Here is a 15,172-nt window from a genome sequence, read left to right as displayed (position 1 = left end):
GACTGTTTGTGGTATTTCCGGTAACTTACCGTGGAAAGATTCAATCTTCTTGAAGCTGCACGCACAGCAGTTCTCAAGTTCAAGTTCAAGACCAAGTTTATTACCATTTGACTGTATAAATGAATGCTGCCAAACAAAGCAATGTTCCTCTTAAACAAGGAAATGTTAACCCTAATGTTAGCAGAGAAGGTTAATCTTTCCACCTTTGTTCAGTTCCTGCTCTTGAACTGTTTGTCTCCCTCCCATCAGGGAGGAGGTTAAGTAACATCCACACCAAGACCACCAGACACAAGAACAGTTATTTTCCCCAAGCAGTAAGGCTGATCAACACCCCCACCCACAAACCCACCCCTCCACACCTCAAACAATCACTACTTTATCATTTCCTGTCAGAGTCACCTGCTGTACAGACACTCCTGTGCTTAGTGTCACTTTATGGACATACTATCAACCTCTGTATATAAGCTATCTCATGTGTTTATATTTATTATGTTCTATTATTAAATTGGCTGTGTTCTTTTTTTATCGTTTGTGTTTTTTGTGCTGCATCAGATCTGCAGTAACAATTAGTTCATTCTACATTACATCTGTGCACAGGAAATGACACCAAACAATACTGAATCTTGAACACTTCAACATCTCTATGAAGATGAAAAAGACACACACATGCACGCACATGCATATACATAGACACACACAGACACACACACACACACACACACACACACACACACACACACATATACACACACAGACACGCATGCACACACAGACACACACACATGCATGCACACACAGACTCAGACACACTTGTACATGCACGCGCGTGTGTGCGCGCACACACACACAGAGGCACACATACAGACATGCAGACACGCATGCACACACATGCGCACATGCACACACACGCACACACAGACACACACACACAGACACACAGACACACCTTACAGTCTCACAAGGCTATCATTTGTTTACTTAATTGTTTTTCAAGTTCAAAGTCAGTTTATTATTAAAGTACTTATATGTCACCATGTACCACATGCACTGTTATCTGTGCTGGTTTAGGAGCCTGATGACTGTAGGGTAATAACTGTTCTTGAATTTGGTGTTGTGGGACACAAGGCTTCTGTACCTTCTTCCTGATGGCAGCAGTGAGAAAGTGATGATGGATGCCGCTTTCTTGTGATGGCTATGTGTGGACCTGTTTGGTAACTTCTGCTGCTCCTGATCACTGCACCAACAGGTGTGGTGGACAGTCCCCACCAGAACACCACATATATTTTTGTTGTGTCCTACTTGTGTCTGTAGTCTGATGATCGCTCTCCACATCCTGTCATCTGTGATACCAACAGGAAGACAAAAAAGCTCAAGAACAGGAAGAAGTGTCACAAATGGAAGACAAGCATGGTTCTCCCCTCAAGAAGACAATGAAACTCTAACAATTTGCTGGCTGCAAAGGAGCACCTCTGGAACCAGTGGATGTCACGCTGTGCCAAGACAAGTTCTCCAATCATCTAGATTTTAAATGCAGAGGGAAGTTATCAGACTGTTGTAATCAGAAGGCTCCTTGCGTAGATCTGCTTGTGGTTTTCTACTACCTACCAAGAACCTGCAAGTAGTTTTTCTTTGAGCAGTCAATAACATTTGAAAAGGAAACAATCTTAACGGCTAAAAGAAGTTGACTCTTGGTTCTTCGGATCCTCAGATAGACTTTCGCTAATCTTTACTTGACCTTTGATCATTCTAAATTTCTCACAATACATGTGGTAAGTTCTCCTTTAGGTACAATATTTTTATAAACAGATTAATAGTTTACTCAGAATAATATTGGGAGTACGCCACTTCAATGGTTACAGGACAGGAATCCGTCTGTGCTAGAGGGGTAAGTCTACCATGGGTACTAGAGGGGTGTGTGTAAATGGGTGCTGGAGAGGAGTGCGTAAATGGGTGCTGGAGAGGAGTGTGTAAGTGGGTGCTGGAGAGGAGTGTGTAAATGGGTGCTGGAGAGGTGAGTGTAGAAACATAGAAACATAGAAAATAGGCGCAGGAGTAGGCCATTCGGCCCTTCAAGCCTGCACCGCCATTCAGTACGATCATGGCTGATCATCCAACTCAGAACCCTGTACCTGCTTTCTCTCCATACCTCCTGATCCCTTTAGCCACAAGGGCCATATCTAACTTCCTCTTAAATATAGCCAATGAACCGGCCTCAACTGTCTCCTGTGGCAGAGAATTCCACAGATTCACCACTCTCTGTGTGAAGAATTTTTTCCTCATCTCGGTCCTAAAAGGCTTCCCCTTTATCCTTAAACTGTGACCCCTGTAAAAAAAACAGTGTAAATGGGTGCTGAAGGGGTGAGTATATATGGGTGCTGGAGGGGGTGTGTGAATGTGAGTGCAGGACAGATGTGTGTAAGAGGGTGTGTGTAGTTGATTATTAAGGGGTGAGTGTACTAAGTGGTTGTACTAGAGTGGTCTGCATGTTCTGTACCAGAGTGGGCCCCTGTTATACAGCTACTGGCGTCAGCCGGTACTCAGTCCACTCACTTCGCCCTTGGTCTGGGTTTGAAACCAGCCCTTCCCTTGCTGTCAAAGCTCCATTTGAAATAGTCTTTACAACAGTTCCCAAGGTTTCAGATCATAAATGTTTTCCTGCTCTAATTTAGTCATACATGTCAATTGCATACAGATGTTGTCCATGTCTCGGGAGTAACCTAATTAATGTGTTAACGATGATTGAAGTTGAGGTTGTAGATGGAAACAATCTGATCTAGTGGTGTAGTTCAAAATATGGGAGTGTATTGGAAAATTCAAGCCAGTTTATTGACAGTGTCAAGAGGTACTGCTTCAAATAAAGGGGAGCAGGAATAATGATAATAATAATAATAATAATAACTTATTTATAGAGCAGTTTTCATACAAACAATGTTGTTCATAGAGTCACAGAACACTACAGTGCAGAAACAGACCATTCAACCCATCTAGTCTGTGCCAGATCATTAATCTGTTTAGGTCCATCTACCTAAACAGATGATCTCTCTAGTCCATCCAGATCATAGACCTCCCATCTATATACCTATCTAAATTTCTCTTTAAATGTTGAAATCACCGCACATCCACCACTTCCACTGGAAGCTCATTCCACACTCTCATCACCCTCCAAGCAAAGAAGTGAAGAAGTCCCCCCTCATGTTCCTCGTAAACATTTCACCCATCACCTCTAGTTAAACTCACCCAACCTCAGTGGAGAAAAACCTGCTTGTTTTTCAAAGTACTTTACAACAGGATAAAGTGCAAACGTAAAAATAAAGGACAAAATGATGTTACTTAAAAGTTTAAGGATAAAGGGGAAGCCTTTTAGGACCAAGATGAGGAAAAACTTCTTCACACAGAGAGTGGTGAATCTGTGGAATTCTCTGCCACAGGAAACAGTTGAGGCCGGTACATTGGCTATATTTAAGAGGAAGTTAGATATGGCCCTTGTGGCTAAAGGGATCAGGGGGTATGGAGAGAAAGCAGGTACAGGGTTCTGAGTTGGATGATCAGCCATGATCATACTGAATGGCGGTGCAGGCTCGAAGGGCCAAATGGCCTACTCCTGCAGCTATTTTCTATGTTTCTAAAAGCAAGGTTAAATAAATAGGTTTTAAGACAAAGTTTAAAAGTATTGATTGAGTCTGCATCCCTTATAGTTTCAGGCATTGAATTCCACAGTTCAGGAGTGTAGTTCAAAAAAGCTGACCTGTCAGTTCTCTTTTGAGGGAGATTGTTTAAATGTAAGAGACCGTTGGAAGAAGACCCAGGGCTCGAGCAGATTATAAAACAAAAACAATTCTGTGATATATAGAGACCTCTTCTAAAGGAGGGTAGCTGCATTTGGTTCTGCAGAGTCTTAGTAGTAATCCGTTTAAGGGATAGGCCATGACAAGAAATTGGCCTCAGTCCAACAAGGAACTGTAGAAGGAACCGCAGTGTAAGAATGAGGACTGTTAGGCTGGGTTAATTCTGGATTAGTTCCTGAGGATTGGAGGGTGACTAATGTAACCCCACTTTTTAAAAAAGGAGGGAGAGAAACCGGGGAATTATAGACCGGTTAGTCTGACATCGGTGGTGGGGAAAATGCTAGAGTCGGTTATCAAAGATGTGATAACAGCACATTTGGAAAGAGGTGAAATCATCGGACAAAGTCAGCATGGATTTGTGAAAGGAAAATCAAGTCTGACGAACCTTATAGAATTTTTTGAAGATGTAACTAGTAGAGTGGATGGGGAGAGCCAGTGGATGTGGTATATTTAGATTTTCAAAAGGCTTTTGACAAGGTCCCACACAGGAGATTAGTGTGCAAACTTAAAGCACACGGTATTGGGGGTATGGTATTGATGTGGATAGAGAATTGGTTGGCAAACAGGAAACAAAGAGTGGGAGTAAACGAGACCTTTTCAGAATGGCAGGCAGTGATTAGTGGGGTACTGCAAGGCTCAGTGCTGGGACCCCAGTTGTTTACAATATATATTAATGATTTAGATGAGGGAATTAAATGCAGCATCTCCAAGTTTGCGGATGACACAAAGCTGGGCGGCGGTGTTAGCTGTGAGGAGGATGCTAAGAGGATGCAGGGTAACTTGGATAGGCTAGGTGAGTGGGCAAATTCATGGCAGATGCAATTTAATGTGGATAAATGTGAGGTTATCCACTTTGGTTGCAAGAACAGGAAAACAGATTATTATCTGAATGGTGACCGATTAGGAAAAGGGGAGATGCAACGAGACCTGGGTGTCATTGTACACCAGTCATTGAAGGTGGGCATGCAGGTACAGCAGGCGGTGAAAAAGGCAAATGGTATGTTGGCATTCATAGCAAAAGGATTTGAGTACAGGAGCAGGGAGGTTCTACTGCAGTTGTACAAGGCCTTGGTGAGACCGCACCTAGAATATTGTGTGCAGTTTTGGTCCCCTAATCTGAGGAAAGACATTCTTGGATTCTGAGGGAATACAGAGAAGGTTCACCAGATTGATTCCTGGGATGGCAGGACTTTCATATGAAGAAAGACTGGATCGTCTAGACTTATACTCACTGGAATTTAGAAGATTGAGGGGGGATCTTATTGAAACGTATAAAATTCTAAAGGGATTGGACAGGCTAGATGCAGGAAGATTGTTTCTGATGTTGGGGAAGTCCAGAACGAGGGGTCACAGTTTAAGGATAGAGGGGAAGCCTTTTAGGACCGAGATGAGGAAAAACTTCTTCACACAGAGAGTGGTGAATCTGTGGAATTCTCTGCCACAGGAAACAGTTGAGGCTGGTTCATTGGCTATACTTAAGAGGAAGTTAGATATGGCCCTTGTTGCTAAAGGGATCAGGGGGTATGGAGAGAAAGCAGGTACAGGGTTCTGAGTTGGATGATCACCATGATCATACTGAATGGCGGTGCAGGCTTGAAGGGCCGAATGGCCTACTTCTGCACCTATTTTCTATGTTTCTATGTTAGGTGAGGCCTCTTCCCCCAGGCTGCGCGACTTTTGAACATCCTGCTACCACCAGTACACATTATTTATTAGTTTTGCTTTTAACTAACATCATTTGTATGAAAAGTGCTCTATAAATAAGTTATTCTTATTGATGACAGTATAAGTAGCAATAATACTGTTGTATATTTAACTATATGTCATATATGCACTTTATGTCGACTTGTACTGTACATCGATAGAACACTTTAAAAAGAATCTATTAATATAATTGTGTCAATATTATTCTGCCTGCTGTACGTGATATATGTAGAGTGTTTTACACTTTGGTCCCAGAGGACTGTTGTTTCATTTAGCTGTGTACGTGTGTACGGTTGAATGATAATAAGAACTGGTGGCAGGAGAGGGCTGGGTGACAAGTTAAAGAGGGCAGTGAAATCTGTCACAGATGGCAGCCAGCACTTGGTGGAAGCAATGTTAAAACCTACAGTAGGCAAGGAAGTCATCCCGCTACCGTCAAAATCTAAAACACTGCTATATAACTGTAGTGTCATTGGGAACAGAGAGGCCAAGGAGACAGATCTTTTACTCTGTCAATGTCTTTCTCCTTTACATCTCCTCTGGGAAGCTGCAAGAAGAGTGGAGACAATAGATTGGGAAGGCTGGTTCAAAATTGAAAGCCAAAGTAAATTTACTATCAAAGTACGTGTAGTATATATAACCATACATTACCTTGAGATTCATTTCTTACAGCCATTCGCAATAGAATAGAGAAATACAATTGAATCGATAAAAACAAGCTACACACAGAGACTGACAAACAACTAATGTGAAAAAAAAGATAAACTGTGCAAATAAACAAATAAATAAATATGGAGAACATGGGTTGTAGAGTCGTAGAGTGAGTCTATAGCTTGTAGAATCAGTTTGGAGTTGAAATTGAGTGATGTTATCCATGCTGGTTCAGGAGCCTGATGGTTGAAGAGTAAGTTCCTGAATCCAGGATCCTCAGGCTCCTGTTCCTCCTTCCTGATGACAGGGGCAAGAAAAGAGCATGGCTTGGATGGTGGGGTTCCTTGATGATGGATACTGCTTTCTTGTGGCAGTACTCCTTGTAGATGTGTTTAATCATAGGGAGGGCTTTTCCTGTAATGGACCTTTTACAGCAATTGTGACCAGGATAGTGGCCATTTATTTCCTGAAGTTTTTCTAACTCACAAGGTTTAAAGTCTGTTTCAGCCTCTCTGCACCACTACTGACTGCAGCAAGAAGTAGAGCCTGGGATTGGCTGAGACATAGTTTAAGATGTCTGCATGGTGTGAGTTATTACTCTACAACCATCAGGCTGCTGAACCAGTTTGGATAACTTCACTCACCTCAATACTGAAGTCATTCCACAACCTACAGACTCACTGTCAATGACTCTGCAATTCCTGTTCTCAATGTTATTACTTAATTAATTAATTATTACCATTTATTTCTTTGTAATCACACAGTTTGTGTTTTTATGCATATTGGTTGTTTGTGTGTAGATTTTCATTGTGTTTCTTTGTCTACTATGAATGCCCACAAGACAATGAATCTCAGGGTAGTATATGTTGACATGTACATACTTTGATAATAAATTCACTTTGAACTTTCAGTATTACACATTCATGCTTTACTTTCTGAAGCAGAAGTTCTATATCTAACCCATGGTATGTTTGCCCAAGGCCTCTGAGAGTGTCTGATGCAATGCTGTAGCGATCAAAGAGCAAACAGGACATGGGAGTCACTGTATGTTCTGAATTAACAATTAAAAAAACAGTTCATGGATGAGGAGGTCTGGTGGCTGATCTGACTGCAGATATCCTGTGCATAGTGAACCTACAGGGTTCTACATCAGTTTGCATATGCTACTGCACGCAGTGTGGTTTCATGGTTTGGAACCTCGTAGCCTTCAATGCGTCGCCTGCATGTTTGTGTGTTGTCTGAGGTCATCTCAGCACAATGGTGATAATTAATGACTTGTGCATAACCCCAAATGTGATTGGTATTTAGTGCAACAATTTTAGCAAAGTTGAAATATTCACAGAGCTGATGATGATTGCAAAAGGAAATTGAATGTGAAGATGAAAAGAGGCAAAGAACCTATGAACAATCTATGGACTCGCTTTTAAGGACTTTACAACTAATTTTGTGTATTTATTTTATTCTTTTTAGAAACATAGAAATATAGAAAATAGATGCAGGAGTAGGCCATTCGGCCCTTCGAGCCTGCACCACCATTCAGTATGATCATGGCTGATCATCCAACTCAGAACCCTGTACTTGCTTTCTCTCCATATCCCCTGATCCCTTTAGCCACAAGGGCCATATTTAACTTCCTCAACTTCCTTTAGTATTTGTTCTCTTATTTTTATTTACACAGTTTGTTGTCATTTTCACATTTACTGTGAATGTCAATAAGAAAATTAATTTCAGGGTTGTATATGGTGACATATGTACTTTAATAATAAATTTACTATGAACTTTGAACTTTAGATTGAGTTGACTGAGAGAGATCTTTCCCCAGGTTGGAAATGGCTAATAACATGGGGCATAACTTTAAGGTGACTGGAGAAAAGAATGGGGGTTGGGGGAGGTCAGGGTCTAGTTTTTACGCAGAAAGTGGTGGTTGTGTGGAACACATTGCCAGGGGTGGGGGATGTCAGGGTCTGGTTTTTACGCAGAGAGTGGTGGGTGTGTGGAACATGCTGCTAGGGCTGGTGGTAGAAGAATATATTGGGGACATTTAAGAGACTCTTAGATAGGCACATGGATGATAGGAAAATGGAGAGCTATGTGGGAGGGAAGGGGTAGATTGGCCTTAGAGTAGGTTAAGAGTGGCTTAAAGTGGTTTGTCATATGAAGAGTGTTTGATGGCTCTGGGCCTGTATTCACTGGAATTCAGAAGAATGAGGGGTGACCTCATTGAAACCTATTGAATGGTGAAAGGCCTTGATAGAGTGGATGTAGTGAGGATGTTTTCTGTGATGGAGAGTCTAAGACCAGAGTACACAGCCTCAGAATAGTGGGGAATCATTTTAGAATGGAGATGAGGAGTAATTTCTTTAGCCAGAGAGTGGTGAATCTATGAAATTCTTTGCCACAGGCACCTGTGGAGGCCAAGTCATTATGTATATTTAAGGCAGAGGTTGATAGACTCTTGACTGGGATACTGGGAGAAGGCAGGAGATTGGGGCTGAGAGGGAATTGGACCAGCCATGATGAAATGGCAGAGCAGACACGATGGGCCAAATGGCCTAATTCTGATCCTATAAGACCTATGGTCAAAAAGGACGGTACAACATTGTGGGCTGAAGTGCGTATTCTGTGCTGTACTTTCGCTGTTCTACATATTAAGAATATTTGTTAGCTTGAGACTTCTGTAGTTCTGTGTTGGTGTAGATTTGTCACTTTTTCTTAATGTCAATGAAAAGTAAGATTTTGGAAATAAGGGAAGGGGTAGTTAGCAATGTGGCCACACAGTTCGAGAGGCCTGGATTCAGTCCTGACCTCTGTAGCTTCCTTTATGAAGACTGTACCTCCTACCTGTGACCACGTGGGTTCTCCCACAGCCCTCCGAAAGACTTCCGAATGTGAAGCAAAAAAAAATCACTTGCTGGAGGAGCTCAGCAAGTTAAGCAGCATCTGTGTAGACAGAGGAACCACCAATGTCTCTGGCCAGCACCTTGCTGGGTTCCTCTAGCAGCTTGCTTTGTTCTTTTGATTGGGGTTTGTGGCTGAAAGCTTGTTGGGGAACTGATGAGCATGTGTAAGAGGAAAGTTGGGTTAGTACAGGTGGGAGCCTGATGGTTGGCGCAGGATGATCTATAAGGCCTGTTTCAGACTCAGCAGGCCAGCCAGCATCTAGGGAAAAGAGTTAACAGTCAACGTTTTGGGCCGAGACCCTTCATCAGAGAGCTTTTGACACGTTGGCGTTCACTAATCAATGTATTGAGTATAGGAGATAAGACATTGGTGAGGCCTAATTTGAAGCAATGTGTCCGGTTTTAGTCACCTACAGAAAAAATGTAAATAAGATTGAAAGAGTGCAGAAAAAATTTACAAGGAGTTGCTGGGACTTGAGGGTCTGAATTATAGAGAAAGGTTGAATAGGTTATGTTTTGTGTTTAATATTTCAGTAATATTTGAGTAATATTGTAAGTACAGTGGCATGCCAAAGTTTGGGCCCCCCAGGTCAAAATTTCTGTTACTGTGAATAGCTAAGCGAGTAAAAGATGACCTAAAAGGCATAAAATAAAAGATGACACATTCCTTTAATATTTTAAGCAAGATTACTTTTTTATTTCCATCTTTTACAGTTTCAAAATAACAAAAAAAGAAAAGGGCCCAAAGCAAAAGTTTGGGCACCCTGCATGGTCAGTACTTAGTAACACCCCCTTTGGCAAGTATCACAGCTTGTAAACGCTTTCTGTAGCCATCTAAGAGTCTTTCAATTCTTGTTTGGGGAATTTTTGCCCATTCTTCCTTGCAAAAGGCTTCTAGTTCTGTGAGATTTTTGGGCCATCTTGCATGCACTGCTCTTTTGAGGTCTGTCCACAGATTTTTGATGATGTTTAGGTCGGGGAACTGTGAGGGCCATGGCAGAACCTTCAGCTTGCGCCTCTTGACATAGTCCATTGTGGATTTTGAGGTGTGCTTAGGATCATTATCCTGTTGTAGAAGCCATCCTCTTTTCATCTTCAGCTTTTTTACAGATAGTGTGATGTTTGCTTCCAGAACTTGCTGGTATTTAATTGAATTCATTCTTCCCTCTACCAGTGAAATGTTCCCTGTGCCACTGGCTGCAACACAATCCCAAAGTATGATCGATCCACCCCCGTGCTTAACAGTTGGAGAGGTGTTCTTTTCATGAAATTCTGCACCCTTTTTTCTCCAAACATACCTTTGCTCATTGCCGCCAAAAAATTCTATTTTAACTTCATCAGTCCACAGGACTTGTTTCCAAAATGCATTAGGCTTGTTTAGATGTTCTTTTGCAAACTTCTGATGCTGAATTTTGTGGTGAGGATGCAGGAAAGGTTTTCTTCTGATGACTCTTCCATGAAGGTCATATTTGTGCAGGTGTCACTGCACAGTAGAACAGTACACCACCACTCCAGAGTCTGCTAAATCTTCCTGAATGTTTTTGCAGTCAAACGGGGGTTTTGATTTGCCTTTCTAGCAATCCTACGAGCAGTTCTCTCAGAAAGTTTTCTTGGTTTTCCAGATCTCAACTTGACCTCCACCGTTCCTGTTAACTGCCATTTCTTGATTACATTACGAGCTAAGGAAACGGATACCTGAAAACACTTTGCTATCTTCTTATAGCCTTCTCCTGCTTTGTGGGCATCATTTATTTTAATTTTCAGTGCTAGGCAGCTGCTTAGAGGAGCCCATGGCTGCTGATTGTTGGGACAAGGTTTGAGGAGTCAGGGTATTGATAAAGCTTTGAAATTTGCATCACCTGGCCTTTTCTAATGATGATTGTGAACAAGCCATAGCCCTAACAAGCTAATTAAGGTCTTAGAACTTGGTAAAAGTTGTCTGAGAGCTCAAATCTCTTGGGGTGCCCAAACTTTTACATGGTGCTCCTTTCCTTTTTTTCACTCTAAAATTGTACCAAACAAAAATAATACACTAATCTTGCTTAAAATGTTGAAAAGAATGTTTCATCTTTAACTTTATGACTTTTGGAGATCAGTTCATCTTCTACTCACTTAACTATTCACAGTAACAGAAATTTTGACCGGGGTGCCCAAACTTTTGCATGCCACTGTATATCATATAATTAAGCATCCTTTTTTGATTACTTAATTCATTATAGGTTACATGTAAAAGTACATGAATGGCATACGTTATTGTGCTACCACATCATATGAACATGCCTTGTTTAAAGTAAAAATGAAGTTAGACACATTACTCCCACCTATATGTTTTTATTTTAACTTGTTGTATCCTTTGGAGCTATAAAACTTAACACTGGTCACAAGGAGGGTTTAAATGGACCCGAGACAACTACCTACCTAATGAAGTGCAGCAAAACATTCCAGTTTTAAAAAATGTGCAGCAAGATGTTTGAGTTAAAAAAAAATAGCCCGCTGAGACATTTGAGTTAAAAAATTGTAGCATGTGTTCTTCAGACAGTGGATAGAGAGGAACAGATGGAAGTTATTTACTTGGATTTCCAGAAGGCGTTGATAAGGTGCCACATAAAAGACTTATCCATAAGATAAAAATGCATGGAGTTGGGGGTGATGTATTAGCATGGATAGAGGATTGGTAACTGATAGAAAGCAGAAAGTTGGGATACATGGGTGTTACTCTAGTTGGCAATTAATGGTGAGCAGTGTGCTGCAGGGGTTCAGTGTTGGGCCCACAACTGTTCATGATATACATTAACAATCTGGAAGAGGGGACCGAGTGCAGTGTATCTAAGTTTGCCGTTGACAGTAAATTGGGTGGAAAAGCAAATTGTGCAGAAGATATGGAGACTGCAGAGAGATATAGATAGGTTGAGTGAGTGGGCAAGGGTCTGGCAGATGGAGTACAATGTTGGTAAATGCGAGGTCATCCACTTTGAAAGGAAGAATTAAAGAGCAGATTATTATTTAAATGGTAAAAAATTGTAGCATGCTGCTGTGCAGAGGGACTTGGGAGTGCTTGTGCATGAATCACAAAAGGTTGGTTTGCAGGTGCAGCAGCCTGGCAAGAAGGCAATACTGCATGCAGTTCTGCTGTCCTTACTTGAAGAAGGATATACTGGCTTTGAAGGCGGTGCAGAGGAGTTTCACCAGGTTGATTTCAGAGGTGAGGGGGGTGAGACTATGAGGAGAGATTGAGTCACCTGGGACTGTACTCGCTGGAATTCAGAAGAATGAGAGGAAATCTTATAGAAACACATAGAGTTATGAAAGGGATAGATGAGAGAGAGGCAGGAAACTTGTTTCGACTGGTAGGTGAGACTAGAACTTGGGGACATAGCCTCAAGTTTTAGGGGAGTAGATTTGGGATGGAGATGAGGAGGAACTTTTTTCCCAAAGAGCGGTGAACCTGTGGATTTCTCTGACCAATGAAGCAGCAGAGGCAACCTCAGTAAATATATTTAAGACAAGGTTGGATAGATTTTTGCACAGTAGGGGAATTAAGAGTTAGGGGGAAAAGGTAGGTAGGTGGAGATGATTCCATGGTTAGATCAATCATGGCGGAGCAGGCTCGACCGGCCAGATGGCCTACTCCTGCTCCTATTTCTTATGTTCTTATGGAAGGGAAGAGACGTTCCAGTTAAAAAAAGGCAGATATGGACAAACTCATGGGTTCATAAACAGTGAGTGTATAAGATGGCCATGAAAGATAGACGAGTACGGTTGCACAAAAGATAACTGACTGCTGTATATGGAATGAATTGAGTGGTATTTTAAAGCAAATGAAATGGCCAATGAGAAGTGAGTACTGAGTGCATTAGGATTAAAGGCATACAGTTTGCTTAGGAGTTTGACTGCTCCGACCAAACCAGATGAAATGAGCTTTGCTGACGATATTGTAAGAACATTTAAAAACATTGTTGATTGCAGAGTGCTTCAGATTTCATAAGTAAAATCAGAAGGAAAGGGAGTCCATTTCAGTGTACATGGCTGAATTGAAGAAGTTGTCTGAACATTGTCAGTTTGGTAATGGGCTTTACAATGATCTGAGAGATGTTTAATTTGTGGAATCTTACAAGAAAGCATTCAAAAAAAGCTCTGAACTGATGCAAAGCTACACATAAAAGAGCAGCTGAAATAGCTGTATCAATGGAAACAGCAGACAGAGACACAAAAGAGATGCAGTCAGGAATGAAAATGAGTGTGAACAAATTTGCAATTTGCAAACAGAAAGCAGCTTGTGTCGTGGTTTCTTGAAATAACCAGGAGACACAGAAGATTCTTTGAGAAATTTAAGCCTTTATTTGCAAACAAAAGCTGAGACAATTAATGAACGTATCACTAATTGCCTGCTGAGCCTATTAGCATATACTTGTTCTAGTGCCTTGACTGGCTTTCATACCATCACACCATCGCACGATCCTGTCTAGTCTACTCCTTGGAACACGTGTCCCCCTTCCCGGCTTTGACTGGTTTTCATACCATCACACCACTCCATAGCCCATACTTGCTCTAGTCTACTCCCTGGAACACGGGTCCCCCTTCCCGGCCTTGACTGGTCCCCATACCATCACACCACTCCACGATCCCGTCTACCACTTTTATCTCTACATGCTTACTTTCACTGTTAGCTACATTCTTAAGGCACTGAGCTTACTTTCACTGTTAGCTACATTCTTAAGGCACTGATGCGTTCAATAGTACAGAGGCAATACAGAGATTACATTCTGGTCAATAAATTGGATACGTAGCAAATAGCGAACACAAGGCTGGTCACATAGTTCTGGCCACACAGCAAACGTTGCAACTTTATTCTCCAATACTTGCCGAACAAGTTGTGTTACCATTAAGGCAGGGGCTCACATACACCAAACCAATGCAGGTTTAAAGGCGAAACTTGCAGGAGATACAACAAAGTAGGACACATACAAAGAGCATGCCAGGCAGACAAAAATAAATGGGCTGCACAGAGAAGAGAAAGAGATAAAAAGTCAAGTTGCATTTTCAAAAAGAGCACTAATCTGTGTGTTGCTGATGAAAAATCTGATAATGATGAGATTTTTGTATAACTGGCTAATCTTGCGAGTTGCAATGTGAACATTAAGAATAGACAAGCAATTTGACACTAGAAGTGAACAGCAAATTAATTAAAATGGAATTGGACACTGGCTCAGTTGTTTCAGACATTTCACAAAATGAGTTTGAATGACATTTCAAAGATACTGATCTGAAGCCTGCAGATATCCATCTAAGAACTTATACTGGAAAACAGATAACTCCTGACGGAAAGACAGCCGTAACAGTGAAATATAACAACCAATGAGCCATATTGGGCTTGGATGTGGTAAAACCAGGCGGGCCAGCATTGTAGGGACATGAGTGGCTGAGACAACTACAACTTAATGAAGATCATCCACCATTTACATGACACATCCCCTGCTACAGAGTCAACTGAAAGTGAATTAAGAAAGGCACTGGATGATGCCACAGCAGTGTTCAAGGATGGCATTGGAAAATTCAAACATACCAAGGGTAAAATAGTGTTAAATGAAAATGTCACATCCATGTTTCACAAAGCCCATCTGGTTCCTTATACCATCCATGATAAAGTAGACGGTGAGCTAGACTGCATGGAAGCTGAAGGAATTCTTTCCAAGGTTGAGTGGAGACCATGGGCAGTGTTAGTAGTCCCAGTAGCCAAAGGAATGGATCTGTCAGGATCTGTGGTGATTTTAAGGTCACAATCAACCCAGTACTGAAAGTAGATCAATAGCTTTTGCCCAGGGTAGAGGATATCTTTTCAAACCTTTCTGGAGGAAAACACTTCAGCAAAGTGGGCTTAGCTGAGGCCTACCTACAGATGGAGATGGAAGAAGAGCCCAAAGTGAGTTTCTCACCATAAGCACTCACAAAGGGCTTCTTTGCTATAATAGGCCTATTGTCGGAGTAGCATCTGCATCTGCACTCTGGCAGAAGTTATGGATCAGGCGCTGCAAGGCTGCCCAGGCCCTCAGTGTTATGGATAACATCATTGTT

At 41.6% G+C, this 15,172-nt stretch overlaps 1 protein-coding gene across 3 annotated transcripts in view; it reads left to right on the top strand.

Moving 5' to 3' along the window:
* The first annotated feature begins 1,395 nt into the window (after window positions 1-1,395).
* nlrc3 (NLR family, CARD domain containing 3) overlaps window positions 1,396-15,172 on the top strand; it is a 103,000-nt gene continuing 89,223 nt past the window's right edge. For all 3 annotated transcript variants that reach the window (XM_073060024.1, XM_073060025.1, XM_073060023.1), the window contains exon 1: window positions 1,396-1,769. The gene's annotated coding sequence lies outside the window, so the exon portion shown is untranslated. The remainder of the gene's footprint in view (window positions 1,770-15,172) is intronic.

Source organism: Hemitrygon akajei, chromosome 11, assembly GCF_048418815.1.
Source record: "Hemitrygon akajei chromosome 11, sHemAka1.3, whole genome shotgun sequence".
Lineage (NCBI taxonomy): Eukaryota > Metazoa > Chordata > Chondrichthyes > Myliobatiformes > Dasyatidae > Hemitrygon > Hemitrygon akajei.
Note: the sequence above shows the minus strand (reverse complement) of the source record. Positions and strands in the feature narration are given on the sequence as shown.